Source organism: Ursus arctos, unplaced genomic scaffold, assembly GCF_023065955.2.
Source record: "Ursus arctos isolate Adak ecotype North America unplaced genomic scaffold, UrsArc2.0 scaffold_36, whole genome shotgun sequence".
Classification (NCBI taxonomy): Eukaryota; Metazoa; Chordata; class Mammalia; order Carnivora; family Ursidae; genus Ursus; species Ursus arctos.
In genome coordinates, this window is record NW_026623050.1 from 2736439 (window position 1) to 2752303 (window position 15865).

At 41.7% G+C, this 15865-nt stretch overlaps 1 long non-coding RNA gene across 1 annotated transcript in view; it reads left to right on the forward strand.

Annotated features, from left to right (window-relative positions):
• Window positions 1-1050: 1050 nt before the first annotated feature.
• The window catches only part of LOC130542500 (uncharacterized), a 121921-nt gene continuing 107106 nt past the window's right edge, over window positions 1051-15865 (forward strand). The window contains exons 1-2 of the long non-coding RNA XR_008957101.1: window positions 1051-1215; window positions 8583-8665. This is a non-coding gene — a long non-coding RNA (uncharacterized LOC130542500). The remainder of the gene's footprint in view (window positions 1216-8582; window positions 8666-15865) is intronic.

Here is a 15865-nt window from a genome sequence, read left to right on the forward strand (position 1 = left end):
CAGACTGGATTGGAGGAGGACAGAAATGGAGGCTGACTCTTGCAATTGTCTAGATGAGGAATGAGATGATAAAGAGTGGACAAACTTTAGATATAAGTTGGCAGTACAATTGGTAGATTGGATTGTATGTAGGAAGGGAGAAGAAGGGGGTTGTCAAATGACTCAGGGTTCTATTGCGTATAACTGAGTGAATGGAAGTGTGCTTTATTAAGCTATGATACAATTAAAGAAGCAGATTTGGGGTAGGAATGGGGAAAGATGAAGGGAGTATTTGGGAAATCCTTAGTATGAAGTGCCTGATGAATCTCCAAATGGAGGAGTCATGGAATAGCAAGCTACATGGAAGATAAAAATCTATGGGTTGTAAACATTTTGGGTGTCACATACAGTATGAGAATGTCTGAGGATATCAGGAAGGGGTAAGGAAGTGATGAGAAAAGATGGCCCAGGACTGAGTCCTGAGGACCACAAAAATTAAATTATTTAATAGGTAAAGAAAGAAGGAACAGCAAAGTTTTTGGACAATTAAGGGGAAGTGTCCTGTACACTTTTCGGGAGGCCTCGGAGGAATTCATATCCTTACCCCTCTTGCCACACAGATCCCGATAACACACTTCTATTGCTTTTCTTACTCTACTAAGTCCCTAACACCTGCCCCCTTGGATTACCTTTCGAATCAACTGTTTGCACACCAGTCCTCACCTTGGGCTCTGCTTTGGGTATGAGAAGGAAGAACTAAAGGAATAGAAATATGACCAGGAGAATATAGGATTGCAGAAGCAAAAAGGCTGTGTCAGGAGGGAAGGGGTGGGAAAGGATTTTGAACACTGCTGAAAGGTTGAGTAATGCAAGAACTAGTTTGATGATAGAAATCGGCGGTGATCTGAGAAGGAGCTGGGATTGTGGGGGTGTAAGCAAGATTGCCTTGGGGAAAGTGGAGTTGAACTTGGGTCTGAAGGGAAGCTGAGAAATTAGATACTAATTGGGGATGTGGAATCAAGGGAATTTGATTTGTTTTGATTCTCCTTTTTTTTTTTTTAGAACGTAGGAACTGCTGATGAAAATGATCCATTAGAGAGAAGTGGAAGAAATAGGAAAGGGGATGGTTACCTGAGACACGGGACAGATAGGATTCTGAAAGAAAGGTTGGCTCCTCCTTCATAGCAAGAGGGACGATGAGTGGATGGCCGCACATACAGATCTGGTAATGAGGAGGTACTGTGGAATGTATTATGTGGTTTCTACGTCCTCAGGGAACTTTGAAGCAGGTGATGTGCTGAGAACAAAAGAAAGTTGGACAGTAGGAGGCACATGGACAAGGTGCTGACCAGTCGCTGTGGTGGTTAGGGGGGATCACTCTGGTCTCTCAGTGTTGAATGAGCATTTGAGGCTGGTGACCATTAATGAATCAAACTCAAAGCTTCTCTGTTGTAAGATTCTTGTCCAGCAGTGTTTAGCTCCATGGATGCTGGCCTGGAGGAAGCACATTGCTGGACTCATCAGTGGGGGTTACAAACTGGATGTGATGGAAGGAGAAAGAGCCCAGGGAATTGAGGGTATTTGCAAAAGAGTCATTCTAAAGAAGGGCTCCAGAACGAGGGCTATTGAAGGAGGGAAGTGAATTCCTGAGGGGGTTGGTCGATAGAAATGAAGCAGTAAGGATAGAGGATTGCAGTTCTCTGTGACATCAAAGAATGGCCGTAGTGGGAATGCTCCAGAAGAACAAAGCTGTGATAAGAAAAGAGGACCTTTGAAAGAACGACCCTGCTTGTGGTATGGGTTTTGGGGATGAGCTCTGTTAGGTATTACAGTTCTCTCAATTCCTACAAATTCTGTCCTGTGCTGTGATAGGGCCACACAGGGATAATGTACGTTTTATTTTGTCTTTGAAAAACCACCTTTACCTTTTCCTTATTTGTCAAAGGCACTCCTTCAAACTGGGCTTGGATTACCACATTATCTGTTCCTGGAAGGCGTCATGAATCGGATTCGGTTTTTTATGACTCTGGGAGCCATACCTGCCTCCTTCTGCTTTACCCTGAGACTTCAGGGATAGACTACGTTAAGGAAACCCTGATACTGAAAGCAAATGTCATTATTTCCTCACAGGAGTTTATGATGTTCAATTCCAGCAATATGCTAACTGTCATCTTATGTTCTCTATATGCCAAACTATTGACATGTATGTAACTGTTATTTTTTTTCCTTTTCCGTGTGCGGTTGCTGGAAATGGCTTCCCTCTATTGTCTCATATTCCTCTTTGAAAGATGGTTCAAACCCTGTCCTCTCTGCGCTATCCAACTTGACTTTTCCTGAGCTTCTTCTCAGTCTTGTTAGTCATTCATCCTCTGTGCTGAAATAGAATTTTATACTTTATTTTTGGTCTTACTTTATTATAATAATTTATTTACGTGACTGTCTCTTCACTTGACTGTGAGGTTTTTTTGAAGGCAGGGAACATGTTTATTCATCTCTGTTTTCTGAATGCCTCGCCTAATTCCTGGCATATTTTAGGTGTTAAGCAAATATTTGTTAAAAAAAATTAAGAAATGAACTGATGAATTCCATTTACCTTTTTATAAAGCATGCAGCCATCACTAACAACCATCATGATATGAAATGGCACACACAGTCATAAGCTTGTTTGCTGACTCTTACATTGTTGACTGTCAGAAGAAAAGTGTCACCAAACACGTTTTCATAATGAAGCAAATCTATAATCTGGCATTTAGAACTGCTGTGCTGCTGTGGACTGAGTGTGGATTAGGAGGTGGAGAGAAAGGGGAGATGATGCAGTTCTTCCCAATTTATTTGAGTGCGGAGGAGCGGAGATTAAAATGCAGAATGGCAATCAGACTGAAAGGGCTGATGAGATCCTAAATACACCCCTCAGGCCGCAGGAGAGCCCGAGGGAGCCATCTTGGGAGGACTACAGGCCATGAAGGGGAGGGAAAAACTAGGCTTCCCACCACTAAAATAACAAGAGTTAAAATGAAACCCACTTATCTGATTTTAGAATTTTATCTGGACATAGAAACCTTCAAATTATTTATTTATACATAGAGATATCAAGCTCTATCTACTTCCACTCCAAAGGGAACTCTTAAATAATCAAATAAAATGTTGAGGTTTCCTGCCTGAGTTACTCAAAGAGGAAGAAGAAGGAAAAAAAAAGACACAATAGGTTTTTGAGATACTCTTTTCCAAACAATATATTCTTAAGTGCGTATCAAGAACTATTCGTTGTTTTATTTTATTCAACATAAAAAAGGCTCACTTTTTACTAAGTCCGTTTCTATGCATCAAATCTATGTATTTTTAGTTTTACACAAGCCTAAATACAAATACTTCCTTTTATCTTTGTGTTGTAGACAATGAGACATTGGCTAAATGAGAAAATCCTTCAAATAGGTCAATTTTCACTCAAAGATGGGGTTTAAATGTTCATTTTAATTTACAATAAAAACATTTTAAATTATTTTAACCACTTATGTTTAGCATACATCTTAGATACTTAAGTAACATGCTTTTAATGGTGCCAATCTTCCAGTCACACCAGCTTTATTTTGACTTTAAAAAGATATTTCCTTTTTAACAGAGTAGCTTAAACTATTAAATCTGTTACCAGCTTCAGAAGAATGATGGGGTAAACGATAGCTATTTTTCTACAGGGGAAACCGAGGGAGACAATTTGAGTTATCAGAGGCCATGGCCAAAACTTGGGAAGTATATAACTAAATTTGGGTTTACAAGACACAAAGGCAAGTTAATGATACAAATAGATGTGGATTCCCTGGTGCCCAGACAAGTAGAGTTTTATTTATGGGTCTGTCTTTGCTTCTTTCTTCTTTATAGAGAGTCTAGGTTCGGAGATGAGGGAGAGGTAGCATCTGTGTGGCTTTAGAATATTCAAGAATGATGTCAGATTTAATTCAACAAGGAAGAGGGAGGAAAGAATAAAAGAGAATGACAAAAAGAAACAGGAAGTTAGGATGGTAAGGAGGAAGCAAAGAAAGAAGGACAGTGTGAGGGAGAGATCTATGCATGGTTGGGATTTTAGGGTTCCAGGGTTCACATCCAGATCCCAGTCCAGTTCCTGCTCAAATGGGCCCATTTTCAACAAAAGGCAAATAAAATGTCTCCTCATGACAGTCAAATAAACACGTTCGTAAACTGGCTTTATTTGGAGTGTCAAAGAATAATGACAATAATGGCAATATGTACCTATATAGGCCGAAGGACAAAAGGGAAGTTGAGAGCCGACATGAACAATCGCCAGATATTCCAGGCTGAGAGGCAGAAAGTAAACCTCAGAATTGGGTCTATGCGTTGGAAGAGAAGGAAAAGTGAAAACAAAACCAAAACCCAAAACAATGCCTTGAATAGTCTCTCCTGATTCCCGTATTTCTAAGCAGAATAGAGGTTAACTTCCTAAATGTCAAATTGTTGCTTCCATATGGTTGATTTTGTACATTTATTGGGAGATTCCTGTCTGCTTTGGATTGCCATGCCAAACACGTGGTCAGTGTTTCCTCATGGATGTTTTGTACCAATCACCAGGGCACTTGTGTGCATTCATTGCAGGATGAAGCACCATGGAATATTTTTCCACATCAATTCCATTCACCACCCTAGAGGTTTTCCACATTCATGTGGAAGACACATCAGCACCTTTCCTTACCTTCTTCAACCTCAATGATCATCTTTCCTCCTCTTCAGTCACAGTTCATGGCTTAGAACGGCTGTTCAGCCAGCACATGGTGAGGCACTGGGTGCGAAACCCTTTCTGCCCCAATGCTCCCACCATCCCTCTGCCAGTCCCTCCAAGCCCAAGACCTCTCCAGAATTCTTCACGGTCCAGATCCCCAGTCCTGGGTGGAGGAACACCAACCGTCTGCTCCAGCCTAAGGGGCGACCGTGCCTCACCTCTCCACAGCGGTCATGAAATGTCTGCACGGCAGTCCCGTCCATGGCCATCCACACAATTTTATCAACATCTGAGACTCCTTTGCCTCTAAGATTATATGCGCCTAATTTATACTCTAATCCCCCAGTTCTGTCTTTCCACTTTTTTTTTTTTTTTAAGATTTTTTATTTATTTATTCGACAGAGATAGAGACAGCCAGCGAGAGAGGGAACACAGGCAGGGGGAGTGGGAGAGGAAGAAGCAGGCTCATAGCAGAAGAGCCTGATGTGGGGCTCGATCCCAGAACGCTGGGATCACGCCCTGAGCCGAAGGCAGATGCTCAACCGCTCTGCCACCCAGGCGCCCCTGTCTTTCCACTTTTCTTATTCCTTTGCTCTTCTTTGTCTGTTCTGAGCCCGCCACTCCCTAGAGTTGGCTCCCGGACATTGGCTTTCATCTACCTTCACTTTCTTCTCTATTAAATCTCCGTCTATTACTTTAACTCCATTTTCTCCAACATCATCCTTTTTTTATTGCCTTGTGCTTCCACTGCATCTGCTCTGTAAAATTTAAATTAAACCCACAATCCATCTTCTCTGATCTTACAACCACCCAAGCTTCAGAAGAAGAGAAAACCTAGTGAGCGTACAGAGCGTGAAGCCTCAGCGCCACTGAGGGGTGGTGTGACAGCCCCTCGTAAACTCCCTTGTCCCTTATTACTCCGAATTCCGACCTCTCCTCTCGTGCCTAACCTGCCTCCCAGTGTAGCAACTTCACTTTCACCAGTGATCTCCCCTATTTTGGGGAGAAACTTAGTGTTCTCTGACAGGAATGCACTCATCTTTGCATTCTGCACCTCCGGTTTCTGGAATTTTGACCACTTCTTTGTGTCCTTCCTTTCAGAGCCAAGGGAAGAAGTTTCCCTCCTTGGTCCAAGGCCAGAACCTGCCTATAGTTTGTGTGTGTGTGTGTGTGTGTGTGTGTGTGTGTGTGTTTTGTTTTGGTCTATTTCATCCTTTCTGTTACCTCTCAGTTTCTCCTCCAACAATGACTCTGACTTTCTTCCCCTGCACTGGGTCCTTTCTCTAAGCCTGCAAATGTGGTCATGCACATTCCATTTAAAAAAAGAAAGCCCAGCCCTTCTCTACCTTATGACTCCTCTTGCTACCACAGAGTTTGTCCTTTCACACCATCATTTTCGTTATTCACCCAGCTCCCATTCACTCTGCAACCTCGTAAGTCATTGAAATCATTCTAATTAAGGTCACTCGTTTTCCCACTTGTCAAATACAGTGGACTTATTTTATATTATCTTATTTTGTTTTATTTTATTTTATCCGACCATCTGAAGCATGTGACATTATTGATAACTTTCTCTACCTCACACCCTTGACCTACAATATCTTCTGCTTTACTTTCTTTCTGTGTGACCATGCGAGTCTTAGCTTCATCCAGTTCATCTGTGAACGAAAGCATTTATATTCCCCTGGACTCTATTAGTCCTTGCTTCTTCAAATGTTTCTGGATGATCTTATCTGTGGCAAAGTTTTAATAATCATCTGGATGATATTTTCATCTGTCTATGGAATATCTCCAGCTAGCTAATGATGATGGCATTACAAATAACAGCAGTTATTAATATCCCTGGTATTTATGAATCACCTCCAGGCACTGTACTAAAGTCTTTTCTTATATTAACTGATATACGTATCAAAATCCCTGAACTTTTCCCCCACTTTTACATCTAAGAGGTAAAGCAACTTGCCACATCACACAGAACGTAAGTGGCAGAGATAGGCTTTAAACCCAGCTTATCTGATCCCAGAGCCCATACTTTTAACTAAAAGCTAATTTTTACTAAACCTGATATATGCAAAATTTAACTTATATTCCCCAAATTGTTCATGTTCCTGTATAAGCTGTTTCAACAAACATAATCATCAGCAGCAGAACTTAAAGCAGAAAACTTGAAGTCATGTTAGATTCCTTCCTTTTCCAAGCAGTAAGCCACTATGTCCTGTTAAACTTTTATACTTCTTCTTTATATTCTCGTCTAATGGTACTCAGTTCAGTGTCTCATTATTTCTGTCCTGCCCCAGTCAAAAAGCTTCCCAATTGGATTATGCACCTCCTTCTAGGCTTCGTCTTCCAATTTATTCTCTAGGAACTATTCATCTTCTCATGTCATATATCTGATTATACCACTGTCCTGATAAATCCCTAATGACTCCCCATATCCTGCAGCCATGTTTCTCAGTTTTGTGTATCCCCTTCCATCAGAATCACCTGGAGAGCTTGTTAGAAAGCAGACACTCAGGGGAAAAAAAAGAAAGAAAGAAAAAAGAAAACAGATGCTGAGGAACCACACCAGGATTTCTGAATTAGAACTGATGGTGGCAGGACCTAGACTGTATTTTTAAAGATTTATTTATTTATTTTAGAGAGGCAGGCAGGAGGTGGGGGTTGGGCAGAGGAAGAGGGAGAGGGAGAGAGAATCTTTGGTAGACTCCCTTCCAAGCGTGGAGCCCCACGAGGGGTGGGGGGTGGGGGGCCGATCCCAGGACCCTGAGATCATGACCTGAGCTGAAATCAAGAGTTGGATCCTCAACCGACTGAGCCGCCCAGGCGCCCCTAGACTCTGTATTTTTTTAAACATACTTTATTTATTTATTTCAGAGAGAGAGGGAGAGAGAGCACACACAAACAGGTAGAGGGGCAGAAGGAGAGGGAGAAGCAGGCTCCCCACTGAGCAGGGAGTCCGACATGGGACTGGATCCATCCCAGGACCCTGGAATCATGACCTGAGCCGAAGGCAGACACTTAACTGACTGAGCTGCCCAGGTGCCCCGTAGACTCTGCATTTTTAACAAGCTCCCCGTGTGATTCTTTGTCACGCTAAAATTTCAGAGATTTGGCCTCTAGATCAGGTGCAAACACTTCAGAATTGCCAATAAATACCTTCTGACGCTACCTTCTCTTCCTCTGTTTCTCCCGGCTCTTTCTGCCCCTGCATCAGACTTGTCGCGTGCTCCCTCTCATGCCAAGCTTTCCGAGGTGTTGGTCACTTCATATTTGTTTTGTCTTCTACCCGAAGGTCCTTTTCCCTGTCTGTCCGGCAATTCATGTGAATGTGTGTGCTGCATACCTTGAGTCCTCATTAGACCGAAGGTGTCTCCCAGGACACTGCAAGCTGTAGAGTTACCGGAACTGTGTGTCCTAAAATCTCCATTTAAAATATACCATTCCAAGTTCAGCTCGTGTGAAAAACCAAAGTATGGCTGAGAACAATGGAATTAACGTGCATTTGGTATGTACTCAGTGTGTAGGTACTTGGATCTTTTAGCAATTTCTCTTCGGCTCGTGACTGACTGGTTTGTGATTAAGCTTCCTTAAGGGGAATTTCATGTTTGTCGGCTTTTTCTACAAATGAGCGCACCAATGGAAGTGGAAGTCAAAAAACGCTATTTTGATCACCAACCGAAAGCTCTAATTAGAGAAATATTAGTAATTTAATCGAGATCTCTATATGGTCTATGTTTATAGCTGTCTCATAATCCTGGAAATACGAATAATCCAGGAGATGGAGAGATGTGGGTAATGATGTTTATGCCCTTGATGCTGAAGTAAGCTTTACTTGTCACAATTTGCCTATAAATGTGTGATCCTCTCTTTACAGATGAGAAGATCGTGGTCAGAGATGCCAAGAGACTCGGAAGAGTCCCCTAGCGAATAGGAGACAGATCTGGAATTCGAATGCAGGTATGTTTATTCCTTCTGTTATACCTGTGTTGTCTTATATTGGAGTACATGTGTATGGAGATTCTGCCTTGGTAAGTAAAAGCTTGGACATTTTTTTTTTCCGGTGATGAGTGGAAATGTTCTGTGGGGTTTTTCCAGTAAAAGACCATTTTGCTCACATAAATTAGTTTGCTTCTCCAAGTTTTAGAAAACGACATTAAGGATAATATTTTTGTGGACGTTTTTCGAGTGGATCTCTAAGCCTTCAACCAGCACGGGGAAGAGTCCTCCACTGCCCACGCCTCAGTGAGGGCTCCATTTGATGCCCTTCTCCATCGGCCAGATTGGCCACCTGACCGGGGGTAACATGGGAAAAACAACCTTAAGGGCTAAAAGCAAGGATTTCCCTACACGCTTCCTTCCCCTCCCGTCTCAGCAACCTCTCCCTTCCCAAACCTCATCTCCAGGAAACTGGGACAGCTGGTGATCCATCTCATTTTCCTCACAGTTTCGTGCTGACTCTGTCACCAAGCTGTGCATTTGCTAGAACAGTTGATTTTCTTTATAAGACTGATGAGGAAGAGAAAGCAAGTCTTATGCATTGTTTCTCTTAAGGTTCATCATGGGGTGTGTGTGTGTGTGTGTGTGTGTGTGTCTCCCCCTAAGTGAGGGGAAGCTATTAGGAGAGAGCCAGATCTCTTTAATGAGCCTAGAGGTAATGCAAAATTCATGTGTTTTCACCTGCAGCTGGGTAAAGCCTGGTGCACAAACAGAAAGGGGGAAGGCAGAAAGGGTTGGTTATTTATGATTTTGCTGAAGCAGGTACCCTGGCTGCTACTGGGCATCCTGACCCACTTCTTAGTTTTTTAGGAAGAAGTGGATACTTTCAATGGGAGAAACTCGAGCATCAGATTTGCTCCTTGGAGCATTAATAAAAGGGCTCAGTTAGCTTCATCTCATTATTTTACTATGAGTATTGACTTTGGCCTAGAGTCATGTATAGATAAAATGGTGCAAGGGCTTGTCCTAAGTGATTACTCAGAATTACAAATCATTTCACGTGTAACTGAATACTGCAGTCTAGCTGGCACCCTGCCCCTTGCTTCTCCCCCTCCCCTTTCTCTAATAGGAGCGCAAATCCAGCTTTGTCTGAAGAGGCAATTAATCTTATTCACTGAAAGCTGAATTTTAATTCACCACCATGTGGAGGACATATCTGCCTATCACACAGAATTAGTTTAACAGAGAATTTAGAGGAAAAAAAAATATTGGAGGTCTTGGCATTCTTGAGCAGGCAAAATATCTTGTAGGTACATTCCTTCATTAGCCATCTACATGCTATGGATAAGGTGCTTTTTGTACTAATAACTCTATTAGAGTAAACTGGGTTGATTGTGTATTTGAAAATGGCCGGTTACGTTTTATTTCATGTAAAACCAAACAAAACCAAAAAAACCCCGCAAGATAGGTGTGTTTTGGGAGGAAAATGAACCTAGGTAAGAAAGATAAATTCTAGTTTTCTAGAGATTCTCAAAGGCGATTATTTTTAAGGGCACGGTTTAGAGATGATCTGAAAAATAAAGGGACACATGAAGATCTGAGAAAGCCTGTATTCATCCGCATCAAGCCCTATGCAGTAGTAAGTGGGGTGGTACAAAGTGGCGGGATCGCCCGCGCTGCAAGGGAGATGCTCGTGTGAAATCTGTTTGGCAAATACGAGGTGTTTCTAGGGCTTCTGCACTATACTTTAGCAATTTTCCACTGAGCAAGACCTCTGTGTTTGGTCTGAGGTTTGTTTCCCATGTAGACGGGGTGCGTGTGTGTTTAAACTTCCTGAAACAGTTTCTTAATTCAAGTTTCTTAATTTGGACCAGAATAGGACTTAACACATGCCCCCGCTTAGTTAGATATCAAATCGCCATAAGGTCAGAGAACACACGGGCTCTGGTTTGTACTTCTATGTAACATGGCACTGCTCAAGGCTACCTCGTGGTACAGGCAGATATCAAAACATGTAACTGTCTCCTCCCCAGTGGAAGAGGGGATTTAATAAAGTACAACTGATCTTGTAGAACAAATAATAATTAGTATAGCATAAATCTTAAGAGTTTACTCTAAGGGAATTAAAAAGGTGCTACTGGCTCTTTTTGTGGCTTTCTCTCCACTCATGATGGTCTCCTACCCTTGGAGTTAACCTTCATGATTCCTTCCATTGCCTCTTCCAGAAATGCATGATTGAATACTTACTAACGAGTTAAGGACTCAGGAAACAATGGAACTTTTTTCAAAGCTTGTCCTAATGCTCCAAAAGGTGTGTGTGTGTTTGTTTATTCTGTCGGTGGGTCTGCAGTGAGAGTGGACCGAGGGCAGGGAATCAATCATATTCAGTGCGCCTAATGGTCACCAAATGTCATGGTGTAACTATTAAAGCCCAGGGCTGGGAAGTCACACAGCTTTATTGCCTTGTCAAACCATGTGCGGTGCTGAAACTGGCAATTATTTTTAAAGGAAACAATTTTAAAATTCAAGGTTTTTACATTATTACTAGAAAATACTGCTTTACGTAGTGTCGGTGCCATAAAGATGGATTTTTGGAATCCCTTGTGTAAACTTTGCATTATCTATATAACATTTAGAATTTAAATTACGCAGATTTGGAATTTGGATATGTGAACGCCCAGAAGCACATGTTTGCAAATAAACACTCGCAAATGTTCCAAGACTTAAATGATGCATTGAACGCGTAGCGGTGTTAGTGTTCATCCAGTATTTATTTACTTAATTTTTTGTAAGGTCTGCTACTATACGAGGTGCTTAAGCTTATTTTGAGAGGAGAGGTGGTCTTTTGCATTTTTTTCTGATAACTTTATGGTGAGATTTTCAGTGCTGCCACTATTTGACCTGAAAAAAAAAGGGGGGGGGGAGACAAAATGAAGAGGCATCCCTTTCAGTATTTCTTGTTGCTCCTCGAGGAATACGAAAATATTCTCTTTCCATTCCTCGCAGACATGACATTAAGCCTACACACTTTAAGGGAGCTTCTGGGCGATCTTCAACTTGCCCCCTCATTTCTGCTTGGTGGGGCTCATCAGTAGTGTCCTGTCCAGCACGAAGGTGAAAAAGCCCTCCATCAGCACCTCCTTTTGAGTGGAGGGCTTATTTCTCCTGTCTTTTTCTAAAGATGTGAGTTCGCAGAATTCTTGATGAAATCCCAAATAAGTAGGTATATTTCCATGCAGAATTTTTCCTTCCAGGCCTCTAATTCTCTATCTGGATTGTTCTGAACATTCCCAAATTCTGTCCTTTGGCAGTCTGTTTGTGGAGGCAAAATTGAGGTTTTAATGAATATAAAATAAGTTAACTGCCTTCAGGGCTAAGTAAGTTCCATGTACAACCTTATGAAGCAGGTTCTGTTCTAGGTGGGAAACAGCTCCATGTGTCCTCTATTTTGCTCAAAGTCGAGGGGATAAGATTTGAACAAAGACCTTTTGACTGTAGATCTCATTCTTTAAACTACTTTGCTATCTTGCCTTCTTATAAGCTATAGAAAATAAATTCCAGTGTTTTCATAAAGTGACCAAAATAGAAAGCAAGGAGACTACTAAAGTCAGTAAAGGAATGTCTTTCCATATCTTCAAATTGCTAGATCCCATCTCTGTTGTAGCCATGAGTGGAGATTTTCAGATGATTCCTGGAGTCTCTCAACAAGAAAGCCTAGGAGTGTAAGGGCCTCCGATGAGGACCAGCCTTCTCTAGTACAGGACAATGGATTGCTGGGTTTATGGGTACAGACTGGGAGTGTTTGTTAAATTCATTTGGAGGAATGTTAGGCTGTTTTGGGTTGGTAATTCATCAGAAAACAAATATCCCAAACAGTATGGGGATTTAAAAAAAAATCACTATGTGTATGGTAAGTCTGAGGCTGGGGGATCTCGGGGTTGGGGAATCCAGCAGCTCCACCACACCACTAGATCCAGACCCTATTCTTACTCTGCCATCCTCAGCATGACAACTCTTACTCCTCTGGTTCTCAAGATGACCACTCCTCTCCAAGCATCACATCTCTATACACCAACACCAGAGGCAGAAAATGCAGCTGCCTGTGTCTTGTGTGTTTTTGTTACAGAAATCTTTCCTGGAAGTGCCTCTAGAATATTTTCCCTCCTGTACCATATATTGCCATTTACAACTTGGTTGCCTATCTACCCTAAGACTCATCACTGATAAAGAGATTGGAATGCTTCCCTCTGATTAACTTAAATACAGTTTTAATGATTTCCTAGAGCTCTTGTGTGAAGGGCCCCAGAACAAATCGAATTTCTGCCATCGGAGTGTCCATAGGGGAAATCAGCTCCACTGGGTGTCCCAGACAACCCCAGTGCTGCAAAGGGGGAAGAAATGAAGCTCACGGGAGTCAGGAGACGCTCCTTCCTCTTCTGGTGTCCCTCCAGCACCCTCTACTAACAAAGATGAACCTCGTGCCAGCTGGCAAGGGAGAAATGTTCCAGTATCATAAGCAGGCAATGAAGGGTGGCTTTGGAGCTGAGAGGCAATGAATTGGTAACTGGCACAGTTGGTTTGGCTGTCCAATGCTAGCTCTTTAATAAGGGCCTTCTGAGACACTGACCATGTGAACGCCCAAGGAGGCTTTATGAAAAGAAAATTTAACACACAAAATATTTAGCTGGAGAACTTCTTTCAGAAGTTCTTTTGTGGGTTCTGAGAGCGATAGCTATTTTTTTTTTAACTCCTAGAAATAGACATCCCTAGGTCTTTTACATGTAAATATATATAAGAGATGCATAAAATTTCTATGTATATGTATTATAGGTCTGTAATTTTTTTAAAAGAAGATGAGAAAAAGAGCATGGAGAAATTATTTTCAGTAGGAAAGTGGGTAACTTTATATCAGAGTTCAAATGATATTTCCCAAAGTCTTAATGGTTGAAAAACAAGTTGGAAAGAAGAAAAGACAGAAGGAATATCAATGTGTTCTGGATATTTCATCTGACAGCCTAATAGCCTAAGGTGTGTCCTAACTCCTGTCCCCCTTGTAATGCATCTGTGGAGAGAAGACACGTGGGCACTATGCTAAGGTTACATCAAATATTTACCAAATGCCTCCATGTGCTGTGCACTGTGTCGGGCGCTGGAGTGAGGAATAGCGGGCGTGAGGAAACAATAGGAGAGAGCAGGAAGGTGAATAAAACTCGAGATGAACTTCTGGGCCTTAGTCCTGGACAAAACACACAGGCTCTGTCAAGATCTGTGAACTGTAATGCACTAATACGTAATTTTTTCAGGCGACCCAGCTGGAAATAGTAGGTGGGAGGGGTTCATGGCCTTCATTATTGTTCTACGTTGTCTGTTGCAGTTTCCATAACTGAGTGCTCGTAGGGAGGGGCTTCCCAGTGGAAAAGACCCCTGATCTTTATTTCCTGCCCTTCTTAAAAGATCTTCAAGCCAAGAAAGGACTGTAGAGACAGCTCCCTTTTTTAGATGAGTCTGATTGTCCTCAGGCCTGCAGTTCCTTAAGGCAGATGGAAACCCTGTCTTCTACTACGAGAAGGCAGCTCCTACAAGATCATCTGAGCACAGCCAGAGTTTTAGTTGAAAGAAGGCTTAGCTCTAAGAATATTTGTATGTAAAAAAGCTTCTGCCTTATGGTGAGATCTAATAAAGCTGTTGTTTATCCCTTCCATTCTCTGGACCATTTTTAAATAAAAAGGACTCAAATTGATACATCTAAATGGCTCTCCAATAAAATGTGCCATAGACCCTGAAGAGAACTTCCCAGGAGAAGTTCCAGGGTTTTAACAGTATCTGTATCGTTGGAAGAAGTAAAGCCTCCTAAAGTGACTATTTTGAATATTCGCCTATACAATTACTCAAAAAGTGATTGACTTAATTTATACTTCAGGGGGACATCTCCTATAAAACAGATTCCCTTTCTCTCTATATCAGTACCTGGTTAATGATCCGGCTGACAGTGGTTAGAATAAAACTTGTTGGATGCCTGGCATGTAAGGAAATGAAATATGGGGAAATGGGAACTCTGCTAACATGGGCAGTATCCAGAATGAAAAGGAGAATGTGGAGGGAGAGTGGGAGAAGAATAAGAGGAAGAGTGGAGGAGATGAAGAAGATAAGCAGAAGTAGAGAAAAGAAAAAATTATATTCTGAAGTTCCAATGGGTTATTATGAAAGTTACAAGGATAACGACTGAAAAAGAATTCCAGGTATTTGTATGAAGAGCGAGCCCATGGAGAGAGAACACCTTTGAGAATTGTTGGCAACAGAATTTTAAACGATATTATACTTATTGTGAAATTGCACTGCTTCTACTTATTTCATGGAATATATGCCTTTGGGGAGTCTGGTTAACATAGTTTGGTTGATTATTATGTTGTTTTAACATCCTGTGGTGAAAGCAATCTGGCAAACTAGCCGCATTACAGGACAGATCCTAAGGAAATTTACCAAAAGAAAGCAAGCTGCTCTCAACACCGTTTGTACTTGGTGGCCCAGTTGAGAACATGATTGGAAACCCTTCAAGAGCTTATACTGCGATAATCTGTCAAAATACACTGAACATTCAACTTGTAGGATGCTCAGTACTTGTTATTATCCATTTATAAATATCACGTATGGAACTCTGATTGCCATTTCAGATGTGCCAAATGCAGAGGTTAATAAGGTCTGAATCCTTCTTTCAAGGAACTTAGAATTTGGCATGCCAAATAAACTTTAGGCTTCTGTAAGAGGAGATAAAACCCAAAAGCTATGCTTCTATGGTTATTAAAGAGTCACTGGGTCTTGGAAGTTATTTTTCTCTTAACCTAATAATTCAGTGTGGCATGTGACTTACTAATAGGACTTACTAGTTCGATCCTGTAGAATTTCTCAAGTTCTTAGGCATTGGTTTGAAATAGTCTGACCTGAGACTGGGCAGCAGTAAGTGGAGAGTGAATATGGGGCAGGGAGATACAAAAGAAATTCTTTTTAGCAATTCTGTTTGACAGACTTTTTGAGGCTCACACATTATGTATCAGTAGTGGATCAGAGACTAGCCCAAGGAATGATGGAGAGTTGGCGAGAGATACCGTGCAGGACTCTGGGAGGAGGGTGTGTGGCCCAGGTGATCTGAGTTAGATCACAGAGATGAGGATTCTCACTAACAAAGACACCATTGCCTCTCTTCAGCGGGCTCAGGTTCTGAAG